The sequence below is a fragment of the Gobius niger genome (assembly GCF_951799975.1).
Source record: "Gobius niger genome assembly, chromosome: 17".
Classification (NCBI taxonomy): Eukaryota; Metazoa; Chordata; class Actinopteri; order Gobiiformes; family Gobiidae; genus Gobius; species Gobius niger.
In genome coordinates this window covers 18626639-18644613 of record NC_136868.1, presented here as the reverse complement: position 1 = coordinate 18644613, position 17975 = coordinate 18626639, and the positions used below count along the sequence as shown (strand labels likewise).

General features: G+C 42.1%; 1 protein-coding gene across 2 annotated transcripts in view; it reads left to right on the top strand.

The window, feature by feature from the left end:
- Positions 1 to 17975, top strand: part of agbl4 (AGBL carboxypeptidase 4) — a 236883-nt gene that overhangs the window by 83103 nt on the left and 135805 nt on the right. The gene's annotated exons all lie outside the window — the stretch shown is intronic.

Here is a 17975-nt window from a genome sequence, read left to right as displayed (position 1 = left end):
TGAGCATGAGGCAGGGCGCGGGGTAATGGGAGTAGACAACAGCCCTGACACCACAGACAGGAGAGATGAACTGCTGTCTATGAAATGGCACAGAGCTGCATCCCGCTGCTGCACTGTCTTTTCTCTATGAGAAGTGGCTTTTCAACTTTGCACCCATTTTCTTTAGATATGACAGAGTGCTTGGACCACACTCTTGTCTCACACTGCCAAACGTTTAGAGTGCAGCTGGCAAGCACTTAATATAAAGTGGTGGTATTCTCAGGTGAGGCAGATACTGTCTGAGAAGGATATGTTATCATTTTGAATGTTGCTTTCGGAAAACAGTCTTTGTAAATGCAATTAAACAAAAGGAGTAATTCAGCATGGGTTTTATTTGTCGCTGTCTAGGACTTAATCTTCTCACATGTTTTTAATCTGTGTGGTAGCCTTTCTGGGTCATTTAAGTCTCAAAGCTCTTTTAAATGTTCCCCTCATGCCTGCTTGGCCGTGTTTATGTTTCACTAAGCTCTCGTAAATAGGTGTTTAAATGACAGGCACAGCAGGGGGTACCATCACCCAGGCCCAGTGCCATTTACCTCCCCGGGCTAATACGCTTTTAAATGCTCCACTCAGCACTGTCCCATCCATGAGGCGTCATGTCCTCAGCACTTATACCACCATTTTCGACTGTCTGCTGTGGCTGCCTGCCTCATTGTTTGTGTCCCCAAAAGTGGTCAAGATGCTTTTAACACAAGCCCCTCTATTTGACTTTCCATGAGCAACAACAAAGCCCAGACAGCTTCTAAAGTAGCAATCTTCTTCCTGACAGTCAGAAAGAAATGAAATAAATAAAACCGCAGAAAAGTAGAGAGCTCTCGCCTGTCTGATCCCAACTCACTCAGGACACGATAACAGAGCTACCAGGAGAGACAGAGGGAACAGAAAGAAGGGCAGATTACTGGGAAAGGGAGGACAGTTCCACCCTGGCTTCCCCACACGTCTGCATCTATCATCAGGCCCTGCAGTGAAGCCTTTATCGTTCAGTGCAGGTGCTGCGTGTCTTGGGGCCATGGCTTCACTGACTTTTGGGCGCCACAGGGCTGGATCAGCTCAACCCTCTATGTTCATCGCTACAGGTGGAAGATGGAACTTTGCCCTCTGTGTGTCTTCCTACAAGTCACTCCTGCTGTTCATTTCTGATCTGGATATAGGAACGCTGTCAGGCGACTCAACAGAAAGACAAATTTAAAGCCTAAGTTCACCCTTTAGAGAAAATAAAAAAACATGCATTTATTTTTATTGGTGGAAAAACGTGGGTCTTTATTATCCTCAAACATGTACGGAATGTTCCTCTCTGGGGCAAGAACTACACACAAATGATTAGAATGTTTCATAATATTTTATTGCCTGAGAATTCCCTGCCATTGTTTAAAGCAGTACGAAGTAACTTGTTTACCTTAATAAATCCTTTCTGTAGTCCCTCTGGGGGTAATACAAGTGTTGATGGGATGATTGGGGGTCTTTCATCTCCCCCTGGTGTCTCTGGCCAGAAAACCACTTGCAGCTTTCCTGCACCGGGTCGGAGGCGCAATACACACTAATAGAATCACAAAGAAGAAGCTAACAGGCTAACGGGCAAAGCTAACTGAGGACTAGCATCACTGAAACAGTATTTACAGCCAAGTTTGAGTGAAAAACATGATCTCCATTGTCTTTTCTGTCACTGTAGTATTTACTCTCACGGACAATGAGTAAAAAACCGTTGCATGCTATGACACCTGCAGTGGCGCTTATGGCCTGTAGGGGCATGAGTTACTTAGAACTGCTTTAAGGCTGTTAAAGTCTGACTGTAACCTGTGACATTTAGACATAGCTGGGGATCCCTGTTTGATAAATAATGAATAATAGATGATCCAATTAAAACGGGACATGTCACTTTGTGAAATCAGAGACAGATTAATGGCAACATTTATTTAGTTCCTAGACACATCAAACAAACAGAGAAATAGCTTTGCTCTGAGCTCACCCAAAGTACATGATAGATAGATACACTTCAGTCTACCCTGGGGGAAATTCAGGGGCCCTCTTGCTCTCACATACAACATTTTATTATTTATAGCTTTGTTGCTCTTATTAAAGTGTCATTGTACGGCAATTTGACAATGAATACAAGTTGTACATGAAAGGACCTAAAATAGATTGAAATGTTTATAATTTTCGGGTTAGGCCTCAGAAAACTTTGTGTGCATTAATCAGTACAATTATTAAAATGGAACTTTTAATATTGATGAATAGTACTACACTTCGGTCTTAGTAAGCCACCGGGAATGCAGGGAGTTGAGTTTTGAGACAAACATACCCATATTTCCTTGTTCTAATGTGCATGAGACAATGGCTCCCTTGGTGGCACTGGAGGCACCAGCTCAGCCCCACTGGCCGCTCGTTGTCAGCCTGCTAGAGCATAGAATTGCCTGGTGTACTTCTATTCGCAGATAAGCTAATTAGAAAGTCAGGGAGCGTGGTGTATTGCAGCTGTTGGGGGCCAGAATGGTGGTGGGTAATGGCCGCCATGCTGCATGAAACCAGTCCATCAAGAACTGCGGAGGAAACATCCTTGGACACAGTACCATAGTTTATGTATTATTGCTTTTCTATCATATTAGGAGTAGATCTACAACTGGCTATGTTGGCAAAATCTGTATTCTCTATTGCATAAGTGTAATGTATACATTGGAAAGTATTTTTTGCAGGATCAATTCTTGGATCGTAGATAAGACATTCAAGGGGAGTTGGGAGAGTTTTTTCTTCCCCTATTTTCCATAATTGCCAGGTTAGTAAATTGTTTTCTGAAAGTTAGACAATCTATATCTTTTTTTGTTGTTGTTATCTGTAGCTTTGTTCCTCCTGTATCTTTGCAGTATAAGCTTTGCAGCATTACAAACAGGAAGGAAACAACGCCTGAAAGTAAAAAATGGCTATGTTGAATAGACAAAGATGTTATGACTTTGGGTTTAGTATCTATGGGGACTCAAAACCATGTATTCCCATAATTTCCAGGCTATTAAACCTCTGATTTATACTTGGAAATGTCCTGATGAGGGCTGCCTCTTTTAATTAACTTCCCCTTTCTTCTCCAGTCAGTAGGTGTGTGATTAAAAATACCCACAGCTCTAACTGAGCTAACAGATGAACACCCCACGCTGAAGGAAATGGCTGCCAAACATTGCGTAGAAAGTCAGACCCACCCAACCTTGATCAAGGGTAAATGCTTTCCTTGTGCTTTTATGGAGGCAACATAAAAAACTCAGAGAGCCTTTTATGTGTGGAGACAGCGGTGCCGGTCAGTCAATCAGTGGTTCAGGTCAATTTAGTTTTTCCACTGGAATCCTTTGGTAAGCGTGTGATGCAACACAGTGGTGAAATTCTATTTGGAGACGTGTGCCTCTCCATCATGCTGTGTGTTAGCTGTAATTGTTCTGTCAGTCAGCGCAGCCGTGGTGCGCAGACCCCTGGTCTCATGTGAAGGCCTGGCACTGGCTGGAGAGCTGAGGTGGGCCAGAGGAAGAAGACTGGTCTTTGTGTGACAGACTCTCCTCTGCCTGCATTTGGGCAAATGTACACAACCCACTTCAAATCAAGATATAAATATGAATAATGTAAGAAAAAAAAGAAATATATCTAAAATCTAACAGAAAACATAACAAAACAAAAAAGACTGATTAAAGGTTGAACCTGCATGTTCTATATTATAGATAGATGTGTCTTTATTGAAATGTATGTCCTTCAAACGTTGTCATATCTGATTTGTAGAAAGCTCCTTTGTGAATTCCATGTGTAGTAATGCGGCCGCAGATAAACAAACTCCTGTAGATCTGGTAACCGAGCAGATCACTCTGCCGCTCTGTAGGTTACAACCAGGAAGCTGATGCTGCTCAAATATAAGTTATTTTAAATTCAAAATGGATATATTTTAAAAACTATTCAGTCAACACAGACATTTATATCAGTAGTCTGGTGTTATAAGTGATTGCCTCAGGTGCACTGTGCTTGGGTCTGGTTGTTGTTTTTATTGCAGGCTACTAGTTACCATAGACATTTACTAGCCTAGCACTAGCTTAGCACTAGTCTAACACCACCAAACTCTTCAAATATAAGGACTGCATGAATTATGCATGAAATATATGTATCTCCAGAAATCAACAACACTCTGGATAACTAGGAAATGAGGCTCTAGGTCAAAAATCCTGAAATATCCCTTTAAGACGGTCCAACACGCTGCAGTACTACTGTAGAGAAGAAACACGAGTGAACAGTGACAGAGTCAAACAGAGCTATGATCAGTGTTACCTGGACGTGCAACAGTAAACCTTCTACTCCACAGCTGAGGTCCAAACAGTTGCACAATTCACTATGTGCCTTTTAATAATCGACCTGTTTAACTGTCGACAAATGAAGAGTGATGTAAAATTGCTAATAGCTTGTGCTAATTAATAGATGAATTGAACGCTTGTTAATTAAGGGCAAAAAGGACAAGGAGCAGCACGGCGGCTAATTTGAGCAATAAAACCGCGACTAACAATTCATTATCAAACAAGCAACCCCCATTCGCAAACTGTGGCCATTCGATTCCCTCAGTGCAATCTTTGCACTATGGCCCTTATAAATCACAGTACAGTCTCGGTGGAGGAGTGTTCAACTGTATTGAACTGGTCTTATTCCCCGTGTATTTCTTTTTCTTTTATTGATACAACGGACAAATTGCTATTTCAGGCATTCTCCCTTGTTTCTCAGCTTGAAGTAATTGCTTGAACAACATAATAGTGAGGATTTATACATGTAGAGTCCTTCTAAGAGGACATCCTTAAAGTGTCTAGTTACAGCTGTCTTTCCTGGCATCAATCTGAGGTGTCTTTTATGGCTGCTGCATTCTCCCTGCAGCATCCTCCCCTGCCTCTGTGCAAGTTTAATTTAAAGATGCGGTTTCCAGGCTACATTTGTACCACTGCAATCATCTGGTTGGTAGTGTGTGGCTTTCATGAAGGATTTTTGTAATAAAATGTTATATACGATGTACCCTCTCTGTCAACATAGACCGCTGTGTAACTAAGGCTGGAATACAAAATCTTATAATAAATGCCAATATAGGAGAACGTACTCGATAGATAGCGATGGAGCGATTCATAGATCAAAAGTAAATATTTGGAAGAAGAGGGAGTACCTAGCAAGCGCATATACTCCCATCTAGGCTCTCATGCCAGGGTTAAGAGTGAAGACCAGGAAGTCAAGCTTCGCTCTGTCTATACTCTTAACCACTTGGATGTTTTTTTTGTCCTGCTGCATGCACCTGATAGTGGCTACTGCATGACATTGATTTATTTTATTTTTTTCCCCGTTGCAAACCGCTGTGCTATGAAGGGGCTGAGTGCCCTATTTTGGGTCATCTAACCTTATAAATGGGCATTGAATGCTTGTTCTTAATGCAAGTTAAGCGGCCTCGCAGTAACAAGCAGAAACAAGAAAGCTTCTATTTTGGTAGATTGAATTTGAATTTCCCCATCCTTAATTCTATACTGCTCATTTTCTCGTGTAGGCCAAACCCGGAAAGAGCGGGGGAATTAGAGAGAGCGCGGAGCAGGGAGAGGAGCCAATCTGAACCATCAGCAGCACATGCCGCTTCCTTGTTCACAGAAACTCATTAGGCAGCTGCCAGAGGAAGTGAAAGAGGATTATGTGAGCAAAATAATGGCACCAAATGTAACAAATAGATTAATAATCTTCTAGATGAGGATAAGACTGCGGCGTGGATTTGTGTTACAACAGGGTCTGTATATGAGCGGATTTAGCCAGAGAAAATGTACATCCCAAGGAGAAGGAGTGAGAGCTGCTGCCACACAGAGGAAAGTTGCTCCTGGCTCTTCGATGCTCATTCAGCCCACAAATGACTTACCTGGACAGTTTTATGTTTGCCTGGAGCAGAATTAGAAAGGCACTTCATTTCCCCCTTTACAGGCCTGGTACGTGTGTCAGCGCCGGCCGCCCTCAAAGCGCTCTCATCTAAATGCTTTTGTCAGGGGAGATTTGGAAGATTGCAGCAGGCAGGGGTACAAATTGGTTGTGTCATCTTCTAATGAACTGCGTGAGGCGTTGCACTTTTTCCTGCAGCCTACAGTCCCCTGATTACTGTACTATGAGTCAGACGCATGCTTTTAGTGCACAGGCACAAACCCTCGCCTTCCCCTTGCTGTGCCGGCAAGTCAGGTATTAGCATTGTTGCAAGAATGCCATATGCTTATGAGATTCTAAAAGGCATTTAAAAAAAATCTCTGCCGCCAACATTATGCCATTATGCAAGCTCAAATCTATTGATAGTATTTGTGATGGCTGGGCAGAAAACGTGGAGGTGTCAGGACGCAGTTAGGCTGGTAAAGCCTCATTGGTTTGCTCAGCGCGATGGTGAGTTAACCTCTGACTCCAACTAAAGGATTATGGGTATCTCTGAGATTCCACAAACCCATGTTGTCTGGCATTTATGGTAAGTATTAGGACACTCAGCAGGTGCATGTGTGTCCGGGCTAACCAGTTTGTTAACATCACGCGACAAGATGACAAGCACATGTAGTGTCTTTGATGTTGTGTTTTTCAAATATCAAGCCAAATACAGCATCAGTCATGACAAATATTAGAATAAACACCATTCAGTAATTTAGTTTGACCTTACGCTTTTTTGTCAACATCACAACATTGCAATATATCATTAGGGTGTCTGCAAAACATAGCTCTAACAGACACTAACTACATGCTGCTTCCCACTGCTGAACCTTATTACAATGAAAACACCCATTAATGGTGCTTAAAAGACCCATCATCATGGTTTTGGGATATGCGGTTTTAGTTTAATTAATTGACTCATCTGGCTATTATTTGAAATGGCCTATATTTAAAATTATTTATTTGACATTTATTTGACCTTTATTTACTGTAAGTCCCACTGAGAAACCAGAGTACCCGGAAGAAATCTATGCAGACACGGGGGAACATGTAAACTCCACACAGAAAGCTCAAGCCTCAGACCTTCTTGCTTTGAGGCACGAGCATTAACAGCTGCGCCACCGGGCCACCCTGTTTGCCCCATTTTGCAACAGACTGCATGGAAAGTTTCAGCTGACACAGGCAGCAGTGCCGCCATATTTGTTTTCCCATAAAGAGAACAATGTGCTGTGTCCGAATAGCCCTGGTTGTGTGTGCGCACCAAGCTCACACCAGCTCCTGCGCGAACGCATCTGTTTGTGTTCATGTGTTTGCAGTTGTCAGCGCGTTTGTTGACGACACCGTAGGACATCAGGGCCCGATTGCTCCGAATGTGAGGAAACGGCTCATCTGAATATAGATAGGCCCCATCTGGAGGCGCTTGGCTTCGGCCCTTCATAATTCTGTAAGCAGCTAAGCATCTGGGGCCCACTAATGAAACTAAAGGCAGTGGAACGGCCCTGGGCGAGCACTGGCTCCACCACAGTCAAAGCTGATGGAGGTGGGGGGCAGTGTGTGGATGGATAGAGGGAGACAGAGGCCAGGAGGAAGCAGTGTGCTGAAGAATATCCCCGGTCTTAAAGAGACCAGGATTGCTCCTTTGAGAGAGAGGCATGGGAGCCAAGTAGGCCATTAGAAAAGTCTGCCATAAAATGAAGACAGTGGTGTCTTTATTGTGGCCCATTAACTCAGATGTTCATGTGGAGTTAGCTGCTCTATGTAGCACAGTAATGAGCACTATAACGATGGCTCATCCACTGATGTACTGGAATATAAAAAGATCCTGGTTAAGTAGAATGATGTTAACTAGCCGCTCTCTTTTGAAGGCTCTGCCAGATTAACGAGAGTCTATCCACGGACAAGTGCATCGCGGCAGGTGCTTGTCTCATCTGTCACTTCTGATCTACAGTTTCACCTCGACTTCAGCTCTGCTCACAATAACACACATGAGTTGAAGGGGACTCTGTGTTTCATGCCTTCAGCGTAGCATTTCAGTGTGTTTTCTCCCCCTTAACCTTCTTGTCCAATATTGTATGGCCTTAAGGAGTAGCTCTGTCCACCATGGACACTGCAAAAAACAGTCATATAGGCCCTTGTCTTATATTTTATTATTATAGCTCCTGTATTTGTCCCACAGTCTAATTTCCCAATGGAAATGAAATGAAAAGGCAATTGTGTCTCCTTTTTATTACTGTCATCTTTGTTTTCAAGCCCAGGGTGTAGGAATGCATGATCTCTGAGAGCTGCTTTTAGCCTCTATTTGAAGTCACCGCTCAGGAAAACAACATGATTGGAAATATTTTCGTCATAATAATTTGACCTGTCAGAATATGTTCATGCTCCCTTCAGTGGTTTGCGATGGAATGACTCAGTGCAGCAGTTATCATCCCTATCTGCCAACTGCCACCATCCTGGAGAATCTGTTTTTGCAGAAATTCTAGGAAATCACAGGCTGAGAGCTGAGATCCAAGGTGATGGAAGGGCAGACAGAGTGGACTACAGAGGAGGACTCCCAGAGCTGATCCAAGCCCTATTGAGACACTGATGGTGGATCAGACTCCTCGTGCTCAAATCATTTATTCATCAGCTTCATTAAGACAGAATTACAAGGCTGCATAAAGACCCCCAGGTCCTGCACACTTCATAATGAAAGCCTCCAGTGTCAGCTGTTTATGACTTCTAATATTGTGGATTTTAAAGAACAATTACTCTAAGCTTAAGCACAACTTTGCACCGTAAGCAATGTTTAATGCAGACTCAAATAGTTCAAAGTCCTCTAGTTTACGGCATGACATTGGGCTCTCGTGTTTTTGTTAAAATACAGTTATTGGTTTGTGACAACTTACTGTGGGAAGAAAAAGTGAGTTCACCGCTTGGAATTGATCACATTTCCGCCTAAAGTGGTCATAAAATGTGGACTGATCTTGATCAAAATCTTAAGAATAGTAAAGTTTTACAGAGTAAACAGTGTCTGCTTAAACTAATACCATTTGATCATATTTTTACTGGCCATAAAATGTAAATATTCACAGGAGAGCGTGGAATAAGCAAGTACACCACCTAAATCTCACTGAACATGATGAATCTTGGACCATTCCTCTTTACAAAACGTCTGTAGTTCAGTGAGATTTAGGGGTTGTACTTACTTATTCCACGCTCTCCTGTGAATGTTTACATGGACAATAAAAATATGATAAAATGTAAATGTTTGGGTGGTATTAGTTTAAGCAGACGCTGTTTAATCATTCTCATGACCAATTTAGGCAGAAATATGTATTTACTTTTCTTCCCACTGTATGTTTTAATTCCATATGCAGCAGTCCACAAGTAATGCATTTGAAACAAGTGTATACAATACAAACTGCTACATTAATGACAGAATCAGACAGATGTTTGGGTGTCTGAACTACAGTTTTAACAGACTATAACAAGATCAGACTCCACAGAGATATTATATGTACTTTTCATGATTTGTAAGGTGTGGACTGTAACCTTCATTATTAACGCTGGTGTGCTCGCTCACTCCCTCCTGCCTACCTCATCTAACTTCAGCCAAGAGACAGGACAAGAAAACAGTGATTGTCCTCTGAACCTGCACATGTGTAATTATAACTGAGGAAGATAATTAAAGAGGTGGAGAGGAGACACATCTCATCATTTAGTGAACAATGCTGTGCAATCTACTCATGGGCCTGCTGCTTCCTGCACTATGGGCTGACATGTCGGGGCAATCAGCCGCTCAGCCAGCTCCGCCGTCGCAAAACCCATAATGTCAACAGTCCGCTGTGATGGCATCTGAATATGTATAGAGGAGGCAGTGATTTATTAAACATTGGGAGTTATGTGAATGTTTATTTTTCTCATTTCAAGGTGGAAAGAGGGACTAAATAGTAAAACTCCCAGGCCGAAATGAGGACCCAGCATGCCACTGGGGCGATCGTTTTACTTACTGGGTCTTTAAGGGAGCAACTGAATAAAAATCAAGAGTAAGGCTCATGATTATTAAATAAAAGCTACGTATTAGTTCATTTAACAAAAAAAGAAGTAATGCATATGGTTTAAGAATTAGGTAGAGCTGCAATTTGCATCTAATAAAGTTCCCAGGTCAAAGGTCACATCCATGATTGGCTCCATGAGCAGTTCCACGGGGGCTTTTATTGAGACTGTTATTTGTTCTGTTGGATGTATTGGATGCAGGTCATTGTTGGGCCCTCAAGGCAAAAAAAAAAAACAACATAAAACAGGAACCCTTTCTTTACGAACCCAAAACTAACATTACATACATTCTTTATGTTCATTTACTGATACAACAAAGAAACAATAGGCCACGGCAGAACTTAAAATCTGACACTAACCCCACAGACATAATACATATGTTCATCCAACACAACAGCTTTCATACTTTTCCAAATTGGGGTTGTACATCTGCAACCTGCCATCATGTTGTGCTCTATACCAGGAGTGAAATTGCCCTGGCTGAGGCAATGTCCACCCTCTGTCCCCCCTTCACGAGCATGCTCCCTCCCTTCCTCCTGTGTCCTACTTAACCAGCGACTGCAAAATCACTTATCTTCACCTTGCTTCCTCTGTCTCCTGCTAATACACATTAGCAGCCAGCAGCCATATGTAATAGGACTGTGCGTGCCCCTGCTGGTATAATGGCTTCTCTGACACTTCTCCCATTAAATTTGGTCAGGCAGCACTGCACAGGAACCCTCGGCACACTCTAAAATATTGTCCTATATTTCCCATAAACGACCTGGCCACTGTCACAGGCTTTGGGAGCGATGAGTAAACACAATTGAAAGTATTCAGATCATATCGTTTGACACTGATTTTAAATGTAGAATAAAAAACACATCATGACACAAGTGCAACAGCTCAGAATTAGCCCTACTGTGGACCTGGTTTCTTTGTTTAGTCCTTGTTTAGTCATGGGTTAGTTCTGGTTTAGTCACAGGTTTTCTTTGTTTGTTTGTCAAGTTATATATTGTTCCTGTTCAAACCCCTAGCGTTGTAGCTAATTCAGTTGTTGAATTTTAACATTTTGCGTTTAACTATGAGCCAACAGTCTTAAGGTATTATGTCGTTACAGCTATTTGCAGGTGCATGATAATGAATAGAAAATATCATGAGCGTCTTTCTGTTTGAAAGACCACCAGCCGCCACTGAATGTAATTGTGACCATTGCTCACAAAGTTGATCACCCAAAAGATGGCCCCAGAGAGAACATGGCTATGTTCACAAAGCAAAGACATAAGTATAGCAACAGCGCTGTCAGTCCAGCTACAGCATGATTTTGCCACTCTAAAGATTAAATGAAGGCAATAAAGGGAAAGCTTTCTCTTTGATTTTTATAGTTTGTAGTGTAAAAGCTTGGGGCGTGATCTCTTTTGTACGTGACATCGCCATGCGCCATGGTGTCTGTCCAACCCACTTACTGTGTCAAGTGTAAAGCTGAAGATTTCAAGCGCCCCCGACGTTTAGAAACCCGATGCTATAGACCCTTTGAATGTGAACATAGTGAAGCCGCTTGTGAGAGTAGCAGATTTTTCCACATTAAAAAGCCAGTTTAGACAGTGTTTATTGAGACAGCTCAACAATGACAGGGAAACTGAGGGGCGTAAGAAAAGTCTTCCATGGTGAATTTAGGTCTCCATTTTTTTTTTTGTCCTTCACACGCACACTACCGGGCCTATGTCTTTTGGCTTTGTCAGAAAACCTTTTTACCATTTACCAGAGCAGCCGTGGTCACATTATGGGGCTCATCAGATTACTATGTGACTAAGTGGACATGTCTGCTGTATCTAATGGGCCTGTTTGTGATCTTCCATATCTCCACATGGGCAGATAGCATCAGACACTGCCTTCCTCTTTCCCTTTGCTCGGTGTGTGGTGCAAACTCCGGCCCAGTCCCAGATAGTGTGACGGTTGCTGTGACAAACGCGGGCGCCGATCCCTGAGCCGATAAGCGACATATTCATTTGTTTAATTAAAACAACTTGTCTCGTCTCGGCGCGGGGGTCATTTTAGACGACTGTTAGAATTAAAGCAGGTAATTAAGTAAAGCCAGTGTGTGATAAGAAGGCCCATCGAGGTGGCTGGGGAAGGGAAGGCAAACTTAATCTATCCCACACTGCAATCCCGCAAGGTCGTTCACTTTATTAAAGTCTGATGCCACCACCATCACCGGACCGGCTGATGGAATATTTTATGTACTTGTTGGGAAGAAGGAAAGAGGTAATATACAGTACCATGTATTAGGTAGGCTATTGAGAACAGGGTCTATGGACAAAGAAAGTGGCAAAGAAAGAGGAAAACTCCAAACCAGAGAACCTCACCTCTCCCACTTGTTTTTAGGCTGAAATTCAGTCTCAGTTCTGTCACCAGTGTAGTTAACAGTATTTTGTTCTACATGGCAATGCTTTGCAATGGCTTCAGCAAACACTAGGGTATAAATTGGGTGTAAAGCTGCTACTGCACAATATTAAGGCAATTAAAGACTTCCTTGTTAGCTTGCTTCAAGAACAGCAGAAGAACTTGTACGGCAACGAGCACCTTGACAAAGATATTTGTTTGGCCAATGGAGTGTGGCGTTAATTATCACAAGCTGATTAAAGGCGCCGCACAGGAATGGATGTCATTTGTCTTGCCAGTCCAAGATTACTGTGCAATCAGCCGGGGTCTCGCCTCCTTTTTTTAATATATTTATTTTGGTGAGTGGAATGACCTGCTCCATTGAGGATGGTGCAAGTGCAAGGTTAAATGGATAAAAAATGGGGTCACTGTTGCTCACTACAGTGGGACACAGAGGTGAGCGAGGAACTAATATTGGTGAGCTGCTCGCCTTACCTCTGCTGTGGGGTTTATAAACACAGTTCCACTCTTCCATGTAACTCCGCTATGTTTAGTTACTGTTTTCCACAATATTTGGCCATTGTTTGTTTCTTTGTCCATTTTCTAAATTGCAATGACAACAATAAAGGTATGAATCTTGTTCAGGATTGGGATTTGGGCGGCGCGTTGGCACAGCGGTTTTTGCTCTTCTTCTTTTTGCTTCAAAGCTAGAAGGTCTCGGGTTCAATCCCTGTGGGGAGTTTGCATGTTCTCCGCGTGTAGGTTTCCTTCCCCAACACTAAAAACATCCGGCGTCTGTCACATGTATGCGTCACATGTGTGTTCATTAACATGCACTGTCACGACCAAATGAACAAATGCGTAAATAGTATAAGGAAATAAAGTAAATGGGTTGGAAATAATACATTTATTTTAAAGAATTTACAGTGGGACATTGCAAAGGAAAAGTTTCCTCAGTCCACTTGTCTTGAATCTGATGTGGTTCTTCTCTTATAAATCTCCTAAACAAAGATATGTATTTTTCTTGCTGTCATCTTTTAAATCCTCTCCAGTCTCCTCGCATATGCACCCTACATCCAAAAAAATTCAACCCTGAGCGCGTGCCCCTTTCAAGGTCTGGAAAACAAATCTGTCCATTTTGCTGTTTGATTGGGTGTCAGTGCGAGGAGAGTGGGGGACAGGTGTGATGCATAAAATGACCCGCTGACTCCATCACATACGCGACAGCTTTATGGTGAGGAGGTGTTTCAATCACACTGCAGCGCTGGAGCACATCAATCAGCGTGTGCATCCCCACATACAGAAGCTCCATACGTGGCACACGCTACACGCCGAGGCTGTGAGCTGCATTTGCAGTGTAGGTGTAGACCGTGTTTATTTCATTCATTCATTTGATCTTTATTAAGGATACAAGTGCAAGCATGATACAATGTTTAATGTTCACTTTGCCTTGACTCTGGAAAACTAAGGCCACTTAAATAACTTGCTAAGAACTGCAGGATTAGTTTAGCATGTCTTTTATTACCTACTATTGTTTTATTAATGTTTCCCCTTGTCAGTGCAACAACAGGTGCAGATTAGTGCCCTCCGATGGTGATGTGTATAACTATATTTCAACACTACTAAATCCTAGAGGTATTTTATTAGATTATGGTTATAATACAAAAGTATCAAGGCTAAAGAGTGCACCGCTGGTTTAAAAAGCCTGTTGCCTATTTCACAAGCTAATAGATAGATTTAATGTGTTTATCTCAATCGATTTGGGAGATATATACTTGCAATCGAATTACTTCTTCACAGCTCAAAGAGCACATTTAAACCTCTAAACCCCCACCTGAACCGAGCACATTTTCTCAGGTTTGGCTTTACCTAAATATAAAAGCTTCTTCATCAAGTCAAAATAGAGACGAAAACGAGGATGAAAACGCAAGAAAAATGTGACAAAAAGCAACAAAAACATGATAAGAAAAAAGCGACAAATAATGTGACAAAAACACGGTGACAACGTGACAAAAAAGTCATTTTTTCTTAGATTTCAAATGAGACTTTACATTGTTGCTCCTGTCGAGAAGCTTTCAGATTTGGGTAAAGCCGGACTGGAGAAAATGGCAGGGTTAAGTGGTCAAGGACCACTACCATTTCAGTAAAGAAATAAATGAAATATGAATAGCTACCTATCAAACTGTGATTTTGAGTATCTTGGTTGTAGCTGTTTGCATTGGTGTGCTTGTCCTTGGACTGTATCTGCAGTGGGGGCTGTGGGTCACTGTGTATCTTAGAGCGAGCAAAAGTATTTAGTTTATAGATATATGCCTACGTCGTAACTGTTTATTGCTGGATTTGCAAATGGACCACTATAGATGTGAGAATGCTGTATTTTAGCTTAGGCGTTGCTCCAGCAGAGACAGTAAAAGTCACTGTATCCTCTGGAACACGCCTTGCTTTTAGCCACTGTAATGCAATATAGTGCTCCAAACAGGGGCAGATTTCGTGTGTGTGTGTAAGAAAGAACTCAATAAGAAGGAGGGGGTGCATCATCCATGCATGCGAGTGTGTTCCAATGGGTTAAATGAAAGTCAGTGAGCACACATGGGGCATCATAAGCAGACAATGAAAAATGAGAGCGGAGGAGCGGTACAGCTAGTTTCCCTGTGGGAGCAGCTACGAGCAAGCGGACGTACATTTGGTGATAATCGCTTTGTGCGTGCTCGTGAGTGTGTTCATTTCAGTGTGTAAGCGACTGAGCAAAACTGCGAGTGAGGAAATGTAATAAGTGCAACAGGGATTGTTGAGCAGCAGTAGATTCACATTAACCCTTTCAGCTTCAGGTGGCAGTCGACTGATTATAACACAAATCAATTTCTTGGAAATTTAATCCTCAAAGAGTTTCAATTCAGCCTCTGCCTTTGTGCTGCGTCTTCAAAAGCAGCGCCTCACAGCGAGCTTCAGTTCAAGGCTCTCTTCTTCTACCGGTGTCTACTCCTCAGCTAATGTTGGGTGTTATTGGGTGTGCTTGGATAAATAAGCATGAATCCAGCACTGAATCACTTCTTTCCATCATCAAAAGGTCTCGGTATACAGCGTTTTGTTTGTCTTTTGCATGTTTTTATCAACTGTATTATAAACTCTCGTGTCAACCTGAGGAGTTTACATTGTTATCCTGTGTTTCATTTAAATAACAAACTCCAGTTTAAAAAGATGCATTGATGTTTGGTTAAGTTGTAATAAAATGATTTTCACTGACTAGATGTTGCTGCAATGGGCTTATTTTTATTATGACATCAGCTGTTGAGAGTCGCCACTGTAATAGTTCTATCTCACAATAACAATAGATACAGACGGCATCTCTGGAATCGCCCATCCAGTATATGGTCATGTTTGAAAACAGTTAAGGGGGAAAACAATTTTGAAAAAATCTAAACTTTCTCTAATTATTCAAAAACTACTAACAAATGCTGAATTATGAATCTAGTTTTCTACTAAATAAAGATACAAAGACATGGAGAGGAGCAAAGTTGTTCAACAGCCCATAAATACATAAATAACGAAGAATGCTAACATGATGCTACATGTTAGCATCGGGCTAATGCTAACGGCTAGCTAGCGATAGCTACAACTGCCGTTTTTTCACTTCTACTGAACAATCTGCTGTGAGAAAATATCCATATGGACCCGATTTACACTTTACGTTAATTGTATGTGATAAATAAGTTCATATTCCACCAGAAAATGTCTAAAAAGAGAGAAAAATTGTGTTTCCTAAAAGATTCTATTTTCCCCCTTGGCGAAGCCACGCCCCCTTGTATGACAAGATGCTGTCTGTATCTATAATGCAGCTCGATCTGGCCCTGAAAAATGCATTTTGTATAAGTCGATTATTAAAAGCCTTATACAGATTATTGCCTATCCCAACCTTGAATCTATTGCATCTCACCAATCAGCCTTGCATTATTGCCCAGTACAGTCTTATATACAGCACAGCAGCTGCATTGAGGAAGAGCTCGTAACTGTCTCGTCGCTCTGTTCTTATCTCATGTCAGTCCAAACACTCTCTTGACAAGTGGTATTTGACTCCAACACGCAGCCTGAGATGAAGGAAGAGAGGAGACTGTGGAAGACAAAAAGACAGATGGACAGGCCATTTTCCCGGCACCGGCATGTGAGACGCTGCCAATCGTTTCATCGTGCGCACTCCTCTGTTTGTCTGATGGAATAATCAGCATGCACTCGACAGGAGAGTGAAAATTGCCATTCACGGACAAAAACATGGCAAGGCTAGTCAATTATGTGTTGGGTTTGTTTTTCTCCCTCTGTGATCCATTTGCATACGCTTCCTATGAGAAGCAGCTTTTTACGCATTTAGACGATTTCAATGTGAATGTGTCTTATTAGCTCACAGTGTATCCAGACAGCCAAAAGGTCATAATCTTTCTTTGTTCCCATAGCTCCCTTTCTTCAATTAAGCCCAATCAGCAGAGGCCCAGCATTGATCCAGCCTTGAAGCTTTGCACTGGATTTGGATCATCTATTTGTGTGCAAGGCTCAACTAAAGCGTGTGCGCAAATGTAAATGGCGCTTTGTGATTTCTTGTGGATCCAATGATTTAGCTTACCGGCGTAACGGAGCAATACCTCTCGCTCTCTGTTTTTCTTTGTCTCTCTCACTCTCTTTTCATCTCTGGCTACATTTGTCTCTGTTAAAGTCACCTGTCACTCGGAGCAGCTGGCCTATCTGACGGACCGGATCCCATATAAGTCCGCGTGGTGTCTCGGTCAGAGCTATGCCTTTAGTTTGTTGACTAAGTGTACGGCACCAGTGTTGGACTGATTTGCAGAGTAACGCAAAGCTACAGTTGGTGAGAGATTGACTCTTTTCCTGACTTTGCAGAAATTTTCACTGGAGGAATATTTATCTTGTGTCAGACTGTGAGCTACATTTTGACAAATATCTCACGCGAGGCTACACATCCATCCTCTTCCCCAAAGCCAAAGGAGTTTCAGTCGCCTTTTTACTTGTGTCACTAGATGAGGCTATTTGTTTGTGAGAGACTGTGTCAAATATTGATTCTTTTAAAATGAACGGTGGGGAAGAAAAAACATATTTTGTCCTGGACTGTTTCAGGCCGCACTCACAGGCTAAAATGGCTTGCCCTTTTTAATGCTTTGGGTTAAAATATTGAGCGAGTGACCAAACAGAAGTCAAGCGAGTTAACTTATTCCTTTTGTACATTTTTTGCTAAGTTAAGTTAACCAGGACCATATAAACAATGTTCATGAATCAACATTAGGATACTTGAAAGGAACAGGCCACCGTTTTTCCATACTGAGATATGTTTAGACAAGTTGATGCGTACCTGTCGGGTCTTTGTGCATGCGCTCAGTCACGCTAAAAGACCGAAGATGTTGTTAGCATTTAGCCTCTCCTCCTCTCCTCTAACGGGGGTGAAGCTAGAAGCGACCAAGCTCGTCCACGTTTTCCCTATTTAAATATTGTTTTGTGAGTAGTTACACGATCCGAGTATAGTTACACAAAATGAAACATGACGATTTTCTAAGCAGATAAAAAGGGGAACTGTATCGTAAGGCGTAATCATACCTTAGGAGCACTTCGAT